Source organism: Phoca vitulina, unplaced genomic scaffold, assembly GCF_004348235.1.
Source record: "Phoca vitulina isolate PV1807 unplaced genomic scaffold, GSC_HSeal_1.0 scaffold2, whole genome shotgun sequence".
Lineage (NCBI taxonomy): Eukaryota > Metazoa > Chordata > Mammalia > Carnivora > Phocidae > Phoca > Phoca vitulina.
Window position 1 is genome coordinate 67584072 of NW_022589705.1, and position 16127 is coordinate 67600198.

The 16127-nt window shown below is 55.7% G+C and overlaps 1 protein-coding gene across 16 annotated transcripts in view; it reads right to left on the bottom strand.

Annotated features, from left to right (window-relative positions):
• PTPRF (protein tyrosine phosphatase receptor type F) overlaps positions 1 to 9396 on the bottom strand; it is an 84680-nt gene extending 75284 nt beyond the window's left edge. For all 16 annotated transcript variants that reach the window (XM_032431029.1, XM_032430984.1, XM_032431020.1 and 13 more), the window contains exons 1-2: positions 9309 to 9396; positions 2471 to 2547 (exon numbers count right to left, since the gene is read on the bottom strand). The gene's annotated coding sequence lies outside the window, so the exon portion shown is untranslated. The remainder of the gene's footprint in view (positions 1 to 2470; positions 2548 to 9308) is intronic.
• Positions 9397 to 16127: the final 6731 nt, after the last annotated feature.

Here is a 16127-nt window from a genome sequence, read left to right on the forward strand (position 1 = left end):
TCACCAAACCGACCGCGGGATTATGACGGGAATAAATCAGCCTCAGCCTCGAGCCCGGCCCCGGGGAAGGAGGCAGCCAGCAGCAGGCAGCTTCCCTCTGCCAGCCAGGTGGCCAGAGTCCGTGAGCACAGCCTGCAACAGCCCGCCCGTCCTCCTACAGCCGGGCCCCCTACCCTCTTGCAGCCCTTGGCTTCTTGGGCTCCCCGGGGAATGGAGGGGAAACTTAGGAAGCGCATCCCAGAGTCTCTCCAGGGGGCACGAGGTCCAGCAGAGGCTCAGCTGGGGGCAGAAGACCAAGGGGACGAGCAGAGGCACCTGCCTACACCTATAGCCCTACCAAGCCACCAGCCCTCCAGCTTCCTTCCTCAGGCAGCGGAGCCTCCCTGGGGTGAATGCTCACCAGCACCTCCAGGCCTCGGCACCTGCTGACCTCTCTACCGGGAGGAACGCCCTTCTCCTGCCCCCAGCCACCGACTCACCCCTCAGAACTCAGCTCAAGCGATCGTCCCTGGTTTAGTGAAGGCAGCAAGAGGTGGTGTTGACCAGGGGTTCTCAATCTAGAGTGATTCTGTAGCCGCCCTCCCAACCCCCATGGGACATCAGGCAACGTCCAGAGACATTTTTTATCGTCGAAACTGGAGGTTGGGGGCAAGTGCTACTGACATCTCGTAGGGAGAAACACGGGATGCTGCTAGATATCTTACAGTAATAGGCCAGCCCCCCGCAACAAAGCATTAACTGGTCCAAAATGTCAATAGTATTAAGGTTGAGAAAACCTGGTAGAGACAGCAAGATCCTTTGCTGATGTAGGCCAGGGCCTACCCCAGAACCCAGTCCCCTATGAGCACCTTGGGCATCCCAGCCTGGCTTAACCCTTGTATCAGCTGTACCTGGGCCTCAGGATCCTAGAGCATCCTCCCCTCCCCCTCAAAGTCAGCCTCACCTCCAGAAGCCAGGCCTTACAGCACATCTCCCACACCCTTTCACACAGGCCATCAGCAAGCGGCCTCTCTACAAGACAGAGAACTCTGCTCTCAGGCACCTTTCCTGCTGAGAATGGGCTCCCAGGTAGGTCAGACCCAACATCTGAGGACGGAAAAGTGAAGGGACACATGCCTCCCCATCTGACCCTTCCCACCTACGACGCAGCCTTCCTGCTGCACAATCTACATGATCCCAATGCCCATCTTGCCACGCATAGGACTGGGCCCCTAGCAGATCCCCAATACATGCTCACTCCCTTTTCCTGTCTAGGCCAGACCCATCTCTCACGACCCTCCTCATCAGCTGACCATGCAGAACTATTCAGGGGGCCCTACTGGGCCCTGAGCCAAGGGGCAGGGAGATGAATGAGAGAGCCATGGGCTGGGCCTTCCAGGAGCTTACTGAATGATGGCTGAACCAGAGCTCATCCTCCCCAGTACCGCCCCTCCTCCTGGTCCCCATCTTAGTGACAAGCACTACCACTGACCTGGTCTCCCAAGCCAGCCAATCCTCCTCAAATTCTCCTCTTTCTTCACCCCACACACCCCAACTGGTCAGGAAGTTTGGGCCTACACTGCCTCCACTCCAGCCACAGCATGCTAGTGAGACCTCAGGAGCACGGACCTCTTCAGGGGGCTTCCTGCCTCAGGTTGCTCCCTGTCTGCCCTGCACACAAACCAGTGCCCCCGCTGGCTTACAAGAACGCCAAGGTGATCATGGCCCTCAGGTGCATTCTGCTGCTTGATTCCACAGCAGACACACAGATAATGTTTCGGGACTCAATGGATGGGCAAGTGGAGAGATGGATGCACGGATGGTGCTTTTCTGCTTAAGATCCATCATTGTCTCCAGATCACCCTCAGGAAAAAGTCTAGAGTCTTTAGCTGGACATCCAAGGCTCACCATGATCCATCTCCAACCCCAACCCACCTGCTCTGTGCTTCTGGCAGAAAGACGGAAGTGAAAGAGACAAGGAAGGAGGTGCCCGGATCTTGGGAGTGCCTTGCTCTTTCTACCACAACGTACAGTTGATGGGAACAGACTTTTCTCCAGAAACACAGTGAATGGAAAAGCAGACAGATCCCAGTGTAAGTCCCAGAACGTCACCCAGAAGCCTATTTCGCACCTACAGCAGCTGACGAGCTGTGTATCACTCCCCACCCACCTCCATCAAGCATTCTGGCCAGAAACCCAGCCACCATCCTTGACACCTCCCCTCCTCCCTCATGTCCCACATTCAGCCCTTCACCATGTCCTGTCTCCTCCACGTCCCTAAAAGGCACTCACATCCCTTCTCTTTGCCTCCATCACCACCTCCCTGGTCCTTCACCATCGCTCAGCCATGTGCACACCGGACCGGGTCACGCGCCTCGTGGCAACCCTTCCACGGCTCCCCACCAGTCTGCCTCACAATCCCAGCTGCTCAGCCTGGCCCACAGGACCCCTCTATGCCCCCGGCCCCTGCCACCTCTTGGGGCACACTCACCAGGTCTCTGCTTGCTCACGTCAGTCACTCTTGGACAACCAGCACTGAGGGCAGGGCATCGGGGTCTCCGCTCCTTCCTGGAGAGAGAGTAAAGCATGAGAAAACACCAAGAATTTCATCACAGCAGAGTAGATATTGACGCAGAAAGACATTCAAAACCTGCTATTTATGACAAAAAAAAAAAAAGTAGGTTTCGAAACCATTCGTGCAGGACATTTCCCATTCAGTAAAAATGCCCATCTCTTTACTCGCTCACTCACTCTTTTCAGGACTCCTGAGCATCTACTATGTGCTGGGCTTTTTTCCAGGTACCCAGCATAGAGCCATGAGCAACACACAGACTGAGGCCCCCACTACCCCTGCAGCTAGCCCTCCTGAGACCCCCCCAGCAGAGCAGAAGCCCTGCCCACCTCTGCAGCCCCACTGGCCCAAGCTCTGGCCTGCCAGCCAACCACAAGAACTTCCTCTTCTGATCTTCAAATGTGCCACATTTTGTGCAGTCTCCAGCCTTGTCAGTGCCCGAAACATGCTGCCCACACGCTTCTGCCAAGTATCCCTTAGATCTCAGAGCCAATGGCACTTTCTCAGGGAGGCCTTCCATGGTGACCCAGACTACATGCCTGGACCTTGCCTAGGAGTAGTGATGACAAATGTCATGAATTATATTTTTTTAATTTTTAAAAAGATTTTATTTATTTGTTTGAGAGAGAAACAGAGAAAGAGAACACAAGCAGGGGCAGCGGCAGAGGGAGAGGGAGAAGCAGGCTCCCCGCCGAGCAGGGAGCCTAATGTGGGGCTTGATCCCAGGACCTCAGGATCATGACCTGAGCCGAAGGCAGCCATTTAACCCATGGAGCCAGCCAGGCGCCCCACAAATTATTCTTTTATACAATTACCGAGTCATGACCATAAGCCTGGCGTGTGCCCGGCTCAGTTCTGTAGCCCCAGCACCCAGGAGAGAGCAGGTACCTGGTAGGTGCTCCATCAGGACGTTAGGATATGACGAATGAGTGGATGAACACATGAATGAGTTCAAAGAAAACATTGCAGCTTGGAAGAACCACACCAGCACACGCGTAGCCTTCAAAGAAGCTTCAGCAGCAATATTTATTTTTGACTTTCTGCTTCTCTACAATTTTTAAAATGAAGGTGTGCCCCTGGATGCCCCCTCCCCTGGCACACACACAGCCACACAGCCCGGCTCTTCCCTCTAGAAGCGTGGGCACCGTCCTGGGTGGGGGTGGGGGTCAGACATGCCCACACAGTCTCGTCCCCACCTCGCCACAGCTCAGCGACTGGGCGCCACTGGGGCCCACTCAGGGCAGGCTGCACGTCGCAGTGGGCTTCTCTTCAGCCTCCCATCCCCACAAACACAGCAATTCCACCGTGGCTCCTCCCAAAACGGACACTCAGGGACGGGGGTCAGGGAGCGCCCTCACCAACTCGAAGCCAGCCTCCTGCACCTGGGAATCGTCCTCCCTTGAGACTGACCACCTTTGCCAGCATGGGGGAACGTCCTCATTGACGGGAGGCTCATCATAACGGACCAAGACGGGCCTCGCCGACCCACCACCATCCCGTGCTGACCCTGCAGCTCACCCTCTCTCTGGCCTCCACTGGCCTCTGCCCCTGCCCGAACCAACAGCCCTGGCCCTCAGGAGGGCTGCACACCTCCCTCCCCAGGTCCACTGAGTTTCCACAAGGTTCCCTGTGGCCGCTGCTCCCAGCACACAGGCTGCTGGGCGGGTCTGGCCAGACAAACCAGCTTCCATGTCCTAGACTCAAAGGCCGGTTTGTCTAGGGACGCCCGCCGGGGCCTCATGCTGCCAGATATGAGGCTGTTGGCTCCTCCATTGCTCAGGGACCCTGGGGCAGAGGGACAGGGTCTGAGGCGGAGAATGGGGAGGGTCCCTAAGCCAGCTGGCACTAGGAGCATGACCTAAACTGACCAGGAAAGGGGTTTATGTCCCAAATGGCCTGGAGGTGGGTCAGAGAACAGACAAAACTTTGCAATGGGAAAGACCTTAAAGCACACAGAACAGCATGAGGGCAGGATTCTGGAACAGCCAGAATAGTACCTGGCATCACACCAGTCCAGGATCAAACGGGCCCCAAAACAACCTAGACAGGCAATCAGAATCACCCCTCACATTCACCAGCAGCAGCTCCCAGAACCACTCTAGACCCACTCTGGCACAAACCCAGAACAATCAGGACCACCAGATACACCCAGAAGGGCAACTGGAAAGCTACTTGGAAAGGGTCTGACTGATACCGAACCCAAGTCTGGAATCCCTGGTTGGCCCCCAGAAGGGCCTCAGAAATGGTGAGGTTGGCAGCAATGACCAGGATCAGGTAAGAGTCCTTGGCACCCACTCAGGGATGGCCCCCAGGAGGGCTCTTGGTCATGTGTCACACCTGGAGCCCTCTCTGGCAGCAGGACAAGGAGCAAGTTGAAATCTAGAGGAGCAGAGACACCGGGGCCCCTCCAGAGCAGCTCCCAGGCAGGCCCTATGGCTACGCCAGAACAGTCCCCAGAAGTAGCAGCTAAAACACTGCCGAGGAGCAAAAACCACCGTTCTCTGATCGGGGGGGGGGGGGGGGGCCCACAGAGACCGGTGCATCGGGACTTCATTAGCCCCCCAGGGCCCAGGGGGGGGGGGGGGAAGGGGGGACTGAGCACACTGAGGCCTCTAGTCTCACACCAGCCCCCCAGAAGGTCAAATACACCTGAGCAATACACACAATCCCATAGATGATGACGAGGGCAGGCAGCTTGGGGCCAAGCATTCTCCTTGTTGAGCTCCTCCAACCTGCGAACCTCAGTTCAGAATTGCAACTACTTTAGGAGAGCAGGTCCCCTAACCTTAACAAGGTATTGTTTTAAAGGCGCCCCCTTGCCAGCCCTCACCCCGTGATTCTGATGAGGGTGGATCTGCACCAGCCCCGCCGATAATTTCAATAATGACTACTTGCTAATACTATTGAGGTATCATGCTTACTAGAGGCCAGGCCCTCTTCTAAGTACCTCCTGCATATCCAGCCTTAATCCTCATCACAACAGCACGAGGCACGGAATTGTCTTATACCCACCTAACAAAGGAGAAGACGCATTCAGAGACATTAAGCAACTTGCTCAAGGTCACACTGCTCCTTAGCCGAGGGGCACCTCAGCAGTTTGGAACCAGAGCCTTTACTAACCACTGACGAGCACGGCTCAGCACTCTCTCAGCCCCCTCCTGGATGTCTCCTCGGCCCGCACTGGAACTCAAATGTCCCAAGCATCTCAAAGACAACGTGTCCAACCGCGAGCTCGCGTTCATTATCCGCCCCCTAAATCTACCTCTCCTCCCTGTCCCAGCTCAGTGAGGCTGCAGGGCCTTCAGGAAAGGCCCCACCCAGTCACTCCCAGGAACCTGGACCCCTTCCTCTTCCTCTCTTCCACCTCCACATCCAATAAATCATCCTGTCCTCATAAATGTGCCTTCTAGTTGTTTCCATGCTACTGCCCTGTCCAAGCCACCATCACCTCTCACCTGACTTACCTGCACCCTCCTCACTGGGCATCCTGGGTCCATCCACTTCCCATAACCACAGAATCCTCTTCCGGAAACGTAAATCTGATCCTAGCACATTCCACCCCTCCCCCTCCCCCAGCTTTAAATCTTTGGCGGCTCCCTTCTGTGTTCTCAGAGTAAAGTCACAGCTATTTACAGGACATTAAAGGCCCTCTGGGATCTGCTATACCTTAGAATACCTCAAGACCTCTGAGTCTTCACCCACACTATTTTCTCTGCCTGGAGTGCTCTTTGTTCAATTGGAAAACTCCTGTTCATTCCTCAAAACCCACTTCAGATAGCCCCTTCTCGGTCTCTTCTGGAAGTCATCTGACTTTGACCCCTGAACTCTCCCTTGCCTCATGTGGCGGCAGCTTCCCCAACCTTGTGATGTCTGCTCAGGACCACAGCTGCTTTAGATGAACTGACGCTGAGCTCAACCTCAGCAGTTCCTGAGGGGAGGGCTGCCTCTTCCGCACAGCTGCTAGTCCCCTCGGAAGCAGGGCGGCCCGGCTGAAAGTGCCTAGCCCAGGGTCTGGCACACTGTCGGCAATCAATAAGAGGTTAGTGAATTGCTCTGCATTCCCATGATGCAATCTGTTCCCCCAGGGACCATGAGCTTCTCAAGGGCAGGGCCCTGGCTGCAAGCTGGGCCCAAGCACACAACAGTGTCGGTCACACGAGGAGGGCCTGCCACTGCTGATTACCCACTGCCACAGCTCCCTTGGATGCTCACAACAGTCCGGGCTGGATTAGCTGTCCCATTTCACAGGGGGTGAAACTGAGGCGCAGGGAGGAAGAAGCTGGAAAGTGCAGAAGCTGTGACATGTGTCACAGTCTCTATCAAAGAGGCCTGGGTCCCACTTGCCCCTGACTAAGGGCCCTCCACACTGAACTCCTAGTCAGGGCTGATGGGAGACAGCAGGGAGATCATAAACCACCAGGGCCAGCATTTTGCTGCATATCAATCCAATTCCCAAGAAAAGCTTTTCAGCCCATCTACTCTTCCTGCAGCCATCCCCCTCCAACTGCTTCACCAGCCCCCAAATCAAGGCCCTGGACACCACCCCATGCTCACAGTGTGAACAAGGCTCAACAGAGGGGAGGTCAGGAGCTGCAGGGAGAAGGACAAGGAGGAAGGAAGGAATAATATTAAAACAATTTCCTTGCTGAAAGAAAGAGGGAAGGGAAAGAGCAACTGGAGAGGAAAACCAAACTACAGACACGTTTCAAATCACAAGGGGGAAACTGAGCCAGCCAAAATGTGCAAGAAAATGTGTGCAGGAAGAGTGCGCTAGACTGTGAGTGTGCACACACCCTTCCCCGGGATGTGCAAAGGGGTGCTATGAGGGCACAAGTGGGCACACAGAGTGGTGCATGGGCACGCAAGCCCAGTAGATGCCTGAGCTCCGGCTGCGGGGCAGGCCCCCGTGTGCAAGTGTGAGGGCAAGAAGGCAAGTAGATGTGCAGTGTGTGTGTGTGGGGGGGGGGAGCTCATTGTGGGAATGAAGGTGTGTGTGTGTGTGTGTGTGTGTGGCCTGTGCCCGGGGCTGCGGATGTTGGGGGCTGTGCTTGGGGAGTTACACCTGCTCCTTCTTGAAGCCCTAGGCTCATTCATATAATCAGTGAAAAACAGGGATTTTCTTGCTCCCTGAAGCAAGAGTTAATAAGGCGCCAAGCATAGAATTTTCTGAGATTTCCTCTCAGAACCCTCCTCTGGATCCCATCAGATCTCTGATGCCTCCCAAAGGATTCTTCAGCAGATCCCTTCCCTTCCCAGGGGATCCCTCACCACTGAGGATCCCCCAGAAAGATCCTCCTGGATCTTTTTCTAGGCCTCCCACCCCAATGCACTCCCCTGGATTTTCTGGCCAGATTCCGCACCAGGTCACTCTGGATCCCTGCCCTTGTCTCTTCAGGAACCAAAGTGAAGCCTTCATCACCAACACTCAGCAGTCCAGTCTCCCAGGCTCTGCCTGGCCGCCCTCAGGGGAATCCAGAGAATCCCCTCCCTTCCAGTTCACAGCTCTGGTACCGGGCTTCCACCGCCCAACCACCGCCCAACCTGCTCCACCTTGGGGGCCCTGCACTGCGCGGGGCGGGGGGGGGGGGGGGTCGTTGAAATGGGGAGAAAGCCTAGCCCCTCCCCCACCCTGGGGATGGAAGAACCAGAGAGGCGGCATTCCAGAGAAATGAGGAGGGGGCCTAGCAGAGCGCGGGCAGAGATCCTGGTCAGTGGGAGACAGAGACACCGAAAAACCAATAGGAGACGAGAGAGAGAGAGAAAGAGAGAGACCCAGAGATGGGGAAGGGAGTACAGAGAGACGCGGGGAGGAAGAACAGAGAGGCCCGGGGAGGGAGCCACACACAGCGGAAGAAACCCTGGGGGGGCGGGGGGTGAGACTGGGAGGCAGCGACACAGGGAGACAGAGATACAGACATTGAAGGGCACTGAGACCAAAACACCCAGGAAAACAGAAGCTGAGCCTGAAATGTGGGCACAGCGATGGGGACCGGGGCACACCGGGACGGGACGGGACGGGACGCGGGGCGGCGACTGAGTGAACTTTCCGGAGCGGGTCCGAGTGGACACGTCCTCACGGGACAGGTCGTTCCGGGGCCTTCAGGTCTTTGCGCCGGGGTGGGGGTGGGCACAGCCCGCCCCGGCCCCTCCCCTGCCCGTGCCGGCGACCGCGGCAGGCGGGGGGCTCCAAACTCGCGCCCGGCGAACCCCGGGCCCGCACGTGCGCCGGGGCCGCGAGCGAGCCGGGGGCGCGTCGGCTGCGGATCCCCTGCCGGCTGGGAGGGGGCGCCTGTGCGGCGGGGGCGGGGGCGCGGCCTGGACCCGCCCGGGGCTGGGGTGGCGGTGGGAGGTGGAGGGCCGCCCCCGGAGCGCGGCCCGCCGGTGGGGGGGAGACGAGGCGGGACCGAGGACGCGGAGCACAAATGCAAAGGGAAACTTTGCACTGGGGGGCGCGGGCTGCGGCTCAGGTGCGGCGCGGAGGGCGGGGAGGAGGGGGGCGGCGGGGGGCGGCGAGGAGCTAGCCAGCCGGCGGCGGCACCAGTGGGGGGGGGGGACGCGGCTGCCGCGGGGTAAGCGCGGGGAGGAGGCGCCAGGCTCAGAGGGGGGGCCCAGCCGAGGCTGCGGGCGCGGCAGGTGGGGGCGCGGCCCGGCCTAAGCGGCGCCTCTAGCCCCGCTCGGAGGACGCGGGGAGGGGGCGGCGGGAGCCGGGAAGGAACGGATGCGGAGGGGACTGGAGGGGGGCCCGGGGGTCACTCACCGCCTATCCAGGGGCCGTCGGTCCGCATGTCCCCCCCCCGCCAAGCCGCTGGGGCCGCTGCTCCCGCTGCTCTTCTGCCGCCGCCGCCGCCGCCGCCGCCGCCGGGTCCCACTCCCGCCACCGCCACCCGAGCCGGAGCCGGAGCCCGAGCCGGAGCCGGAGCCGGAGCCGGAGCCGGAGCCGGAGTCGGAGCCGCCGCCTCTGCCGCCGCCGCCACCGCTCCCGCCGCTCCCGCGCCAGCTCCAGCCGCGCGCCCCCGCTCGCGCTCGCGCCCGCGCCCGCGCCCCTGCCCCTGCCGTGCGCGTCCCCGGCGCCGCCCCTCCCCTCGTGCACTCTTACTCGTAGAGCGGTGGAGCCGGGTAGGCCCAGCGAGGCCACAACCCAATCCTGAGTCTCAACCGACTGGAGCTCCAGTATTGGACCAGAACCCCAGTCATGAGCAAGGACAGACCCAAACTCCCATACGAAGTCCATATCCTATGAGTGGCTCCCACTCCTAATATGAACCTGGTAACTACTCTAGGACCCCATTTCCTCCCTATACAAATCTGCACCTGATAGTGAGCCCAGACCCTTCCCCAAACACAATATTGAGTCCAAACTCCTAAATCTGCTCCCACACTGGCACAAGTAGTCATTTTAATTTGCACCCCTATATTGACCCCAAATACCAGTTCTGAGTCTAAACCCCTTTATCATTACCCAGCTAAACTTAATAGTGACACCAGCACCAACTCTGGTCTTTCAGTGGACCCCAGCACTAACGCTGATCCCCAGATCCCTATATGAACCTTAAAGTGCAACAGCTACCTTGCTATGGACCCCACTACTCTCTTCTGAACCCCAAGACTTACATAAAACTCTCAGTCCTAGGTCAACACCAATACTTTCTGAACTGGGATTCCCAATTCCAGAACTGGATTGGGTCACCTGAAAAGAACCTTACTGCAGATACCGACCTTAATTAAACCCCACAAATCCTTGGGGCAATTTAAGACCCTAATTTACCCCAACTCTAGAAATAATCTTAGAATGCAAGATTAATGAGACTGACTTTGTGGAAACTCCGCACAAATCTTCATCCCCATGCTCACCCTCTACTTATCTGACCTGGTATCAACCCCAGCCAGAGGCTGGCCAACACCCTAATACTTACACCAATTCCAACTGTGAACCTGAATCAAGTCTTTCATTGGTCCCTGAGTTCAAGACTTAATAATGTCCCCCAAACCTGATTTTAAAAAACAAAAAACCCTTGGTACTGAATTTCTGACTTCTCATAACAAACTCAAATGCTGACCTTATAAATTTCTGGGCTAAACCTATAACTTACCTGAAGATTCATTCCAAGTCCTAACTCAGAGGGAGACTTGGTGAGCTCCAAACCAAGAGCCACACATGTTGGCATGAAACCACCCCCTTCCCCATCTGCTCCAGACCCACCCTCCCAGTCCATGTCACCACCATTTAAGAATCAGCCACACAGCCCTCTCCTTCCCTTGGGAAAATGGGCACCTGCCCCTACTGCCCTAGGTCAGTTGACCCCTGGGGGTCTCTGATCTTCTATGGGTCTCCCTGATACCTTTGTGAGTTCGGAGGTCAGGTGAGAAGTAAATGAAGCTTGGGGATTGTTGAGGCACCTGGATTCAGGCATCACAGCGTTAATGTGCAGGGCAGGGGTGGAGGTGGCGTTTGCCGGTCTGGGCTGAGGGGTCAAGTTCTGATTCTCACCTAATTCACTGCCTGCTTTTGCCCAGAACTTGGATTCAGAAACAGTGTATGTGCGCCCCCTGGTGTGTGAGAAGGGGATGGACTGGCTCCGGTGATTCTGGGCAAACAATTAGATCCGGATGACAAATAGATCAAAAATGAATATTCCCAGTCAGTGGTTTTTTACCTATTGGTAATTTTGGTGTATTGTGGGGGAGGTATTGTAAGTTTTATGTATCTTTAGACATTTTGCCCGGTTTTCTGAGTTCGGAGCTGGTTTAGTTTCTTGGTTTTTTTCCCAAATTTAAAAACATATACTTTTTAGCCAACTATGCGTGCTCTTTGCTGACTTCCCGTTGGCTTCAATGGCCTATACTTTACGCACTGGCTACCCTTTCTCCATCTCCTTTACCATCTCCTGCTCCTCCCAGGGTCTATCCTAGGCCACCCCTTTTTCCCCTCTTCTCCTACCCCCTGGACCATCCTGGCCACCGCCAACTGTATGCTGATGACTTCCAGTCTGTCACCAGTCTGGGCCTCTCTTCTGGGCTCAGTTCTCATCTAACCAAGAACCTTTTCCATACCACTCCCTGGATGTTTGTCGGGTAAACTGAATTCACTCTCTCTCTCATCCCAGATCTGCTGGCCGTCAGGAGTCCCCATCTCAGGCCATGGCATCCTCATTCATCCTGTCACAGGGCCAGGAACACGGACTCTTTCTCTCCTGCAACCCCATCCAATCAGTCACCAGTCCTGCAAACCTTGAAAAATCGAAAGCGACTAGAGACCACGTGGCTCTGTGAGGAACATAAAGGGCAGGAGGTAGGGGGAGACAGAAAGATGAGGAAAGGAGAGGTGGGAGATGGGGAAAGACAGAGTTTCTGATTTGGGGGTTTCAGTCCATACAAAGCCAAGTTGGTCATAAAATCCCTTGCACATAGTCATTAAGTAAAACCCCTTAAGATTTGTTCTTCCTTAGGTGGGTATCTTGGATTTTATTTATTTATTTATTTGTCAGAGAGAGAGAGAGAGAGAGCACCAGCGGGGGGGCCAGCAGGCAGAGGGAGAAGCAGGCTCCCCACTTAGCAGGGATCAATCCCAGGACCCTGGGATCATGACCTGAGCTGAAGGCAGACACTTAACTGAGCCACCCAGGTCCCTGAGTGGGTACCTTGGAACCTGTTTACAGCCTTTGCTTCCTCCAGGAAGCCATGCTTAATCCCTGGCTGGGTTGAGGGCTTGCCTGTGGAAGTGCTAAGCACTAGGTATCAACACCCCACAGAGTGTGGGTTCCTTGAGGGCAGGAGGGATGAGACTGCGTTGCCCACTGCCATATCCCTGTGGCCAACGTGGGGGCCTAACACGCAACAGATGCTCCGCATGTTTTTGTTAAAGGAGTGAAAAGGTAAACTTTCCTTTTCTGTGTTCAGGGATCCATCAGACATAAATGACTAGGGAGGGAAAAGCTCCCTGACCAAGCCTCAGAGCTCATCCAACCCTGGGGTCTCTAGGCCCAGCATATGCTGGAGGGACTTGTGATGTCTGCTGACCTGCATGCCTGCTAGGCCGGACCTCACTGGGTCCAAAGCTCTGGCAGTGGAGCTCTCTCTGCCCAGCCCAGCCTGGTCTGTGAACACAGCACTTGGAGATGGGGTGGGCAAGGGCCTTTACACTCCTGCAGTTGAAGCCAGCAGACCCCACTCTCTGCTGTGTTAACCAGGCTCTTGCTTCAGCCCCCACAAGGACACAGTGGTCTTGAAAAGTCAGCCCGTTGGGCTCCAGTCCCCTGCTCACCCATCTTTCGGTACCCCGTGTGGTCAAGTGTGGGCCGAGGCACGGCATGAGGATGCCCATGTGCAGGCTGCCCGGGGCCTCACATGAAACTGGACACCAGGCCAAGGTAGAGAAACCAGAGGCCCAGGCCCCAGGGCCACACAGATAAGGACCTCAGGTGGCCGGGCCTGTGAGTGTGTGACAGCTATGAGGAGAGGAGCCAAGACTCTGTCCAGACTGCCAAACTCTGAGCGTGGGGTCCGTGTGGGACTGACCTGCCTCCCTGCTCCTGGGCCTGGCGGGGAGGGACGTCCTTGTGCTCATCTGTGAAGGCCGAGTGGTACCACGTGGTAGTTCTGTGTCTGCTGTGTTCCAGCCCCAGGGTGCAGGGTGAGGGGAGAGCCAGATGTCAGCTCCCACTCACTGTTCACCCTTTTGTCCAGGGCCTGGGCCCACTGGACGCTCTCCTCAAACTCATGTCGTAAATACATCTCTTAGTCGGTCTAAATCAGATTAACCTCAGCTTGAGTCCCTACCCAGGAGATCAGTAAGAGTTTCATATCACTCACAACTCTCCTCCACCTCCCTCCAATTGTCCGAGAACTCCAGGGGCTGCATAACCCCCCAAAATGGTTAATCTGTGCCCCACAGCTTTGCAGGGAAGGGCTGAGGTCTTTTTCAGGCCACTGCTGCTGTTGCAGCCATCAGCCGTCACTGCCGTGGGGCCTTCACTGCATGGCCTCATCTACAGGGTCTCCGTTGTCCAGCCTGGGCTTTGGTAAGGGGCCCCCCACTCCCTCCATCCAGGCTCTTTCAAGGGGACCTCTCCCCTAGATGCCCAAAGTGGCAGCCTTGAGTTCTTGGCATTTTTTGGTGATACACAGCTACTTTCCTGGAGGCCCTGTCACCAGGGGATACAGAATGCCTGACCCCTGGCCCTGTATTCTTCCATGTTGGCCAATCAACTCCGAGATATGTGGTGTTCTCCCTTTTAGCCCACTGGAAAGAGTTCAGACTCTAGAACTGCACAGTAGTCTGTTTACCTTCTCAGGTGTGGGGCGGGAGAAAAAAGGCCCAGGCCTCAAACACAAAAGCCTGGTTGATGCCTTTCATTCCTTCCTGATGAGTCACTACAAGGGGGAAAAATGAGCCAGGGGTTAATTTCTCAGTAGAACACTCTGCTGATGATTTTGCCTTAAGCTTCTCTGAGGAAACAGAAGCCACCAGAGGAGGACACCATCATCTCCCCACTACCAAATCCACAGGCCCACCCCCATCTCCTTCCTCTCTGTCTCCCTCCTGGTTCCCACTATAGCAGGGGCTGATCCCCACCTGGGTGCAGGATGCTTCGGCTTCTCCGGGACTTTGCTTCTCCCCATCCCCCCACCACCCCCATCTTTTTTACTGTGGGTCATTCCCACCTGCTTGCAGTCATGTTTAGATCTCTCCCATCCTAGGAAAAATTCCTTGCCTTGACCCCACACTCCCCTCAGAGTGGGAGACATTGAGCATTTCTCTGCTCTCCTTCGCAGCAAACCCAAGAGCTGTTTATACATGAAGCTTCCACTCTCCCATCTCATGCTCATACTCAGCCCACTACAGCCTCGCTCTCGGACCAACACTCCATGGCAATTGCTCTTGCCATAATGACTATTCACCTCCGTTTTGCCAAACCCAATGGCCCTGCCTGTTTTCAGCTTAGTGGACTTCCCAGCAGCCTTTGCTGCTTCCTGCCCTCTGCCTGGGTCACTTTGGTCCAAGCGCAGACAGGCCAGCTCCTTGACATCATCATAATGCCCATCTTCCAAAGGCCACTTAGGCCACCCATTCTTTTTTTTTTTTTTAAGCATTTTATTTTTAAGTAATCTCTACACCCAACCTTGGGCTCAAACCCGCAACCCCGAGATCAAGAGTCTCATGCTCCACTGACTGAGCCAGGCAGACACCCCAGGCCACCCATCCTTACTGAGCCGTGACCCCACCTCTGATCACACCTCCACTGCTCCCACCTTGCTCATGTGACCTCGAGATAGCTATTCAGTCTCATCAGACCTCCACCCTGTTCACCTCCTGATGCTCTCCTAACACATCAGCTCTAGATGCCAAGGCCCCATACTTTAATAACACTTGCCAATACCCCAAACCCTTTCCTCTCTGCCTTTTGATCATATGTGTCTGGCACACCCCAAGCCCCAGTGAGCCCTCCTCATCTGCCTTTTTTTTTTAAGATTTTATTTTTAAGTAATCTCTGCTCGAACTCGCACCCCCAAGATCAAGAGTCACATGTTCTACCAACTGAGCCAGCCAGGTGCCCCTCCTATCTGCCTTCTTGTGCTGTGTTCAAGCAGCCAAGTGACTCCACAGGTCAGCTTGATGTTCCCATAAATCATAGCCCCTAATGGCATATGGGCCTTCGGCACGTTTCTGCACCTGCTCCCTGCAATGGCCATTTCCAAACCTCCCCCTTCCCTTTAAGTCTCCCACCAGCCCATTTCCTCCTCAATGACAGAGGTGACCTTGCTGCTCCTTTACAGAGAGGATTAAAGCCACCAGACTGGAATGCCCCCAGTCTCCCACCGGCACAGCCCACATCTCCCTACATCTGCCCTCTCCCCTGCTGCATTAGAGAAAGCCCCCCTCCTCCTATCTCAGGCCAGTCCTCCTGCCCATCCTCCATTCCCTAGGCCACTCACTCAGTGTTATCCCCTCTTTCTCTGAGCACCCTCCCAACTGGATCCTCCCTACCCACCTGCCCCCTGCAACCTCCACCTGGCTCCCTTCCTCACTGCTGGCCATTTTGGGCTCCTATTCAGTCCAACATTCAGTCAAATTTGGCTTTCACCTCCCACAGCTCCCCCAGAACATGATGCTTGAGATATGACCTCCATGTCTCAAACTGGCTGGGCTTCCCCCCCCCCCCCAGTATTCATCTTATTAGATCTCTTGATTACCGCATTCTTAAAACACTGGCTTTTTTTAAAAAAATTTTTATTGTTATGTTAATCCCCATACATTACATCATTAGTTTTAGATATAGTGTTCCATGATTCATTGTTTGTGCATAACACCCAGTGCTCCATGCAGAACGTGCCCTCCTCAATACCCATCACCAGGCTAACCCATCCTCCCACCCCCCTCCCCTCTAGAACCCTCAGTTTGTTTTTCAGAGTCCATCGTCTCTCATGGTTCTTCTCCCCCTCTGATTCCCCCCCTTCATTCTTCCCCTCCTGCTACATTCTTCTTCTTTTTTTCTTTCTTAACATATATTGCATTATTTGTTTCAGAGGTACAGATCTGAGATTCAACAGTCTTGCACAATTCACAGCGCTTACCAGA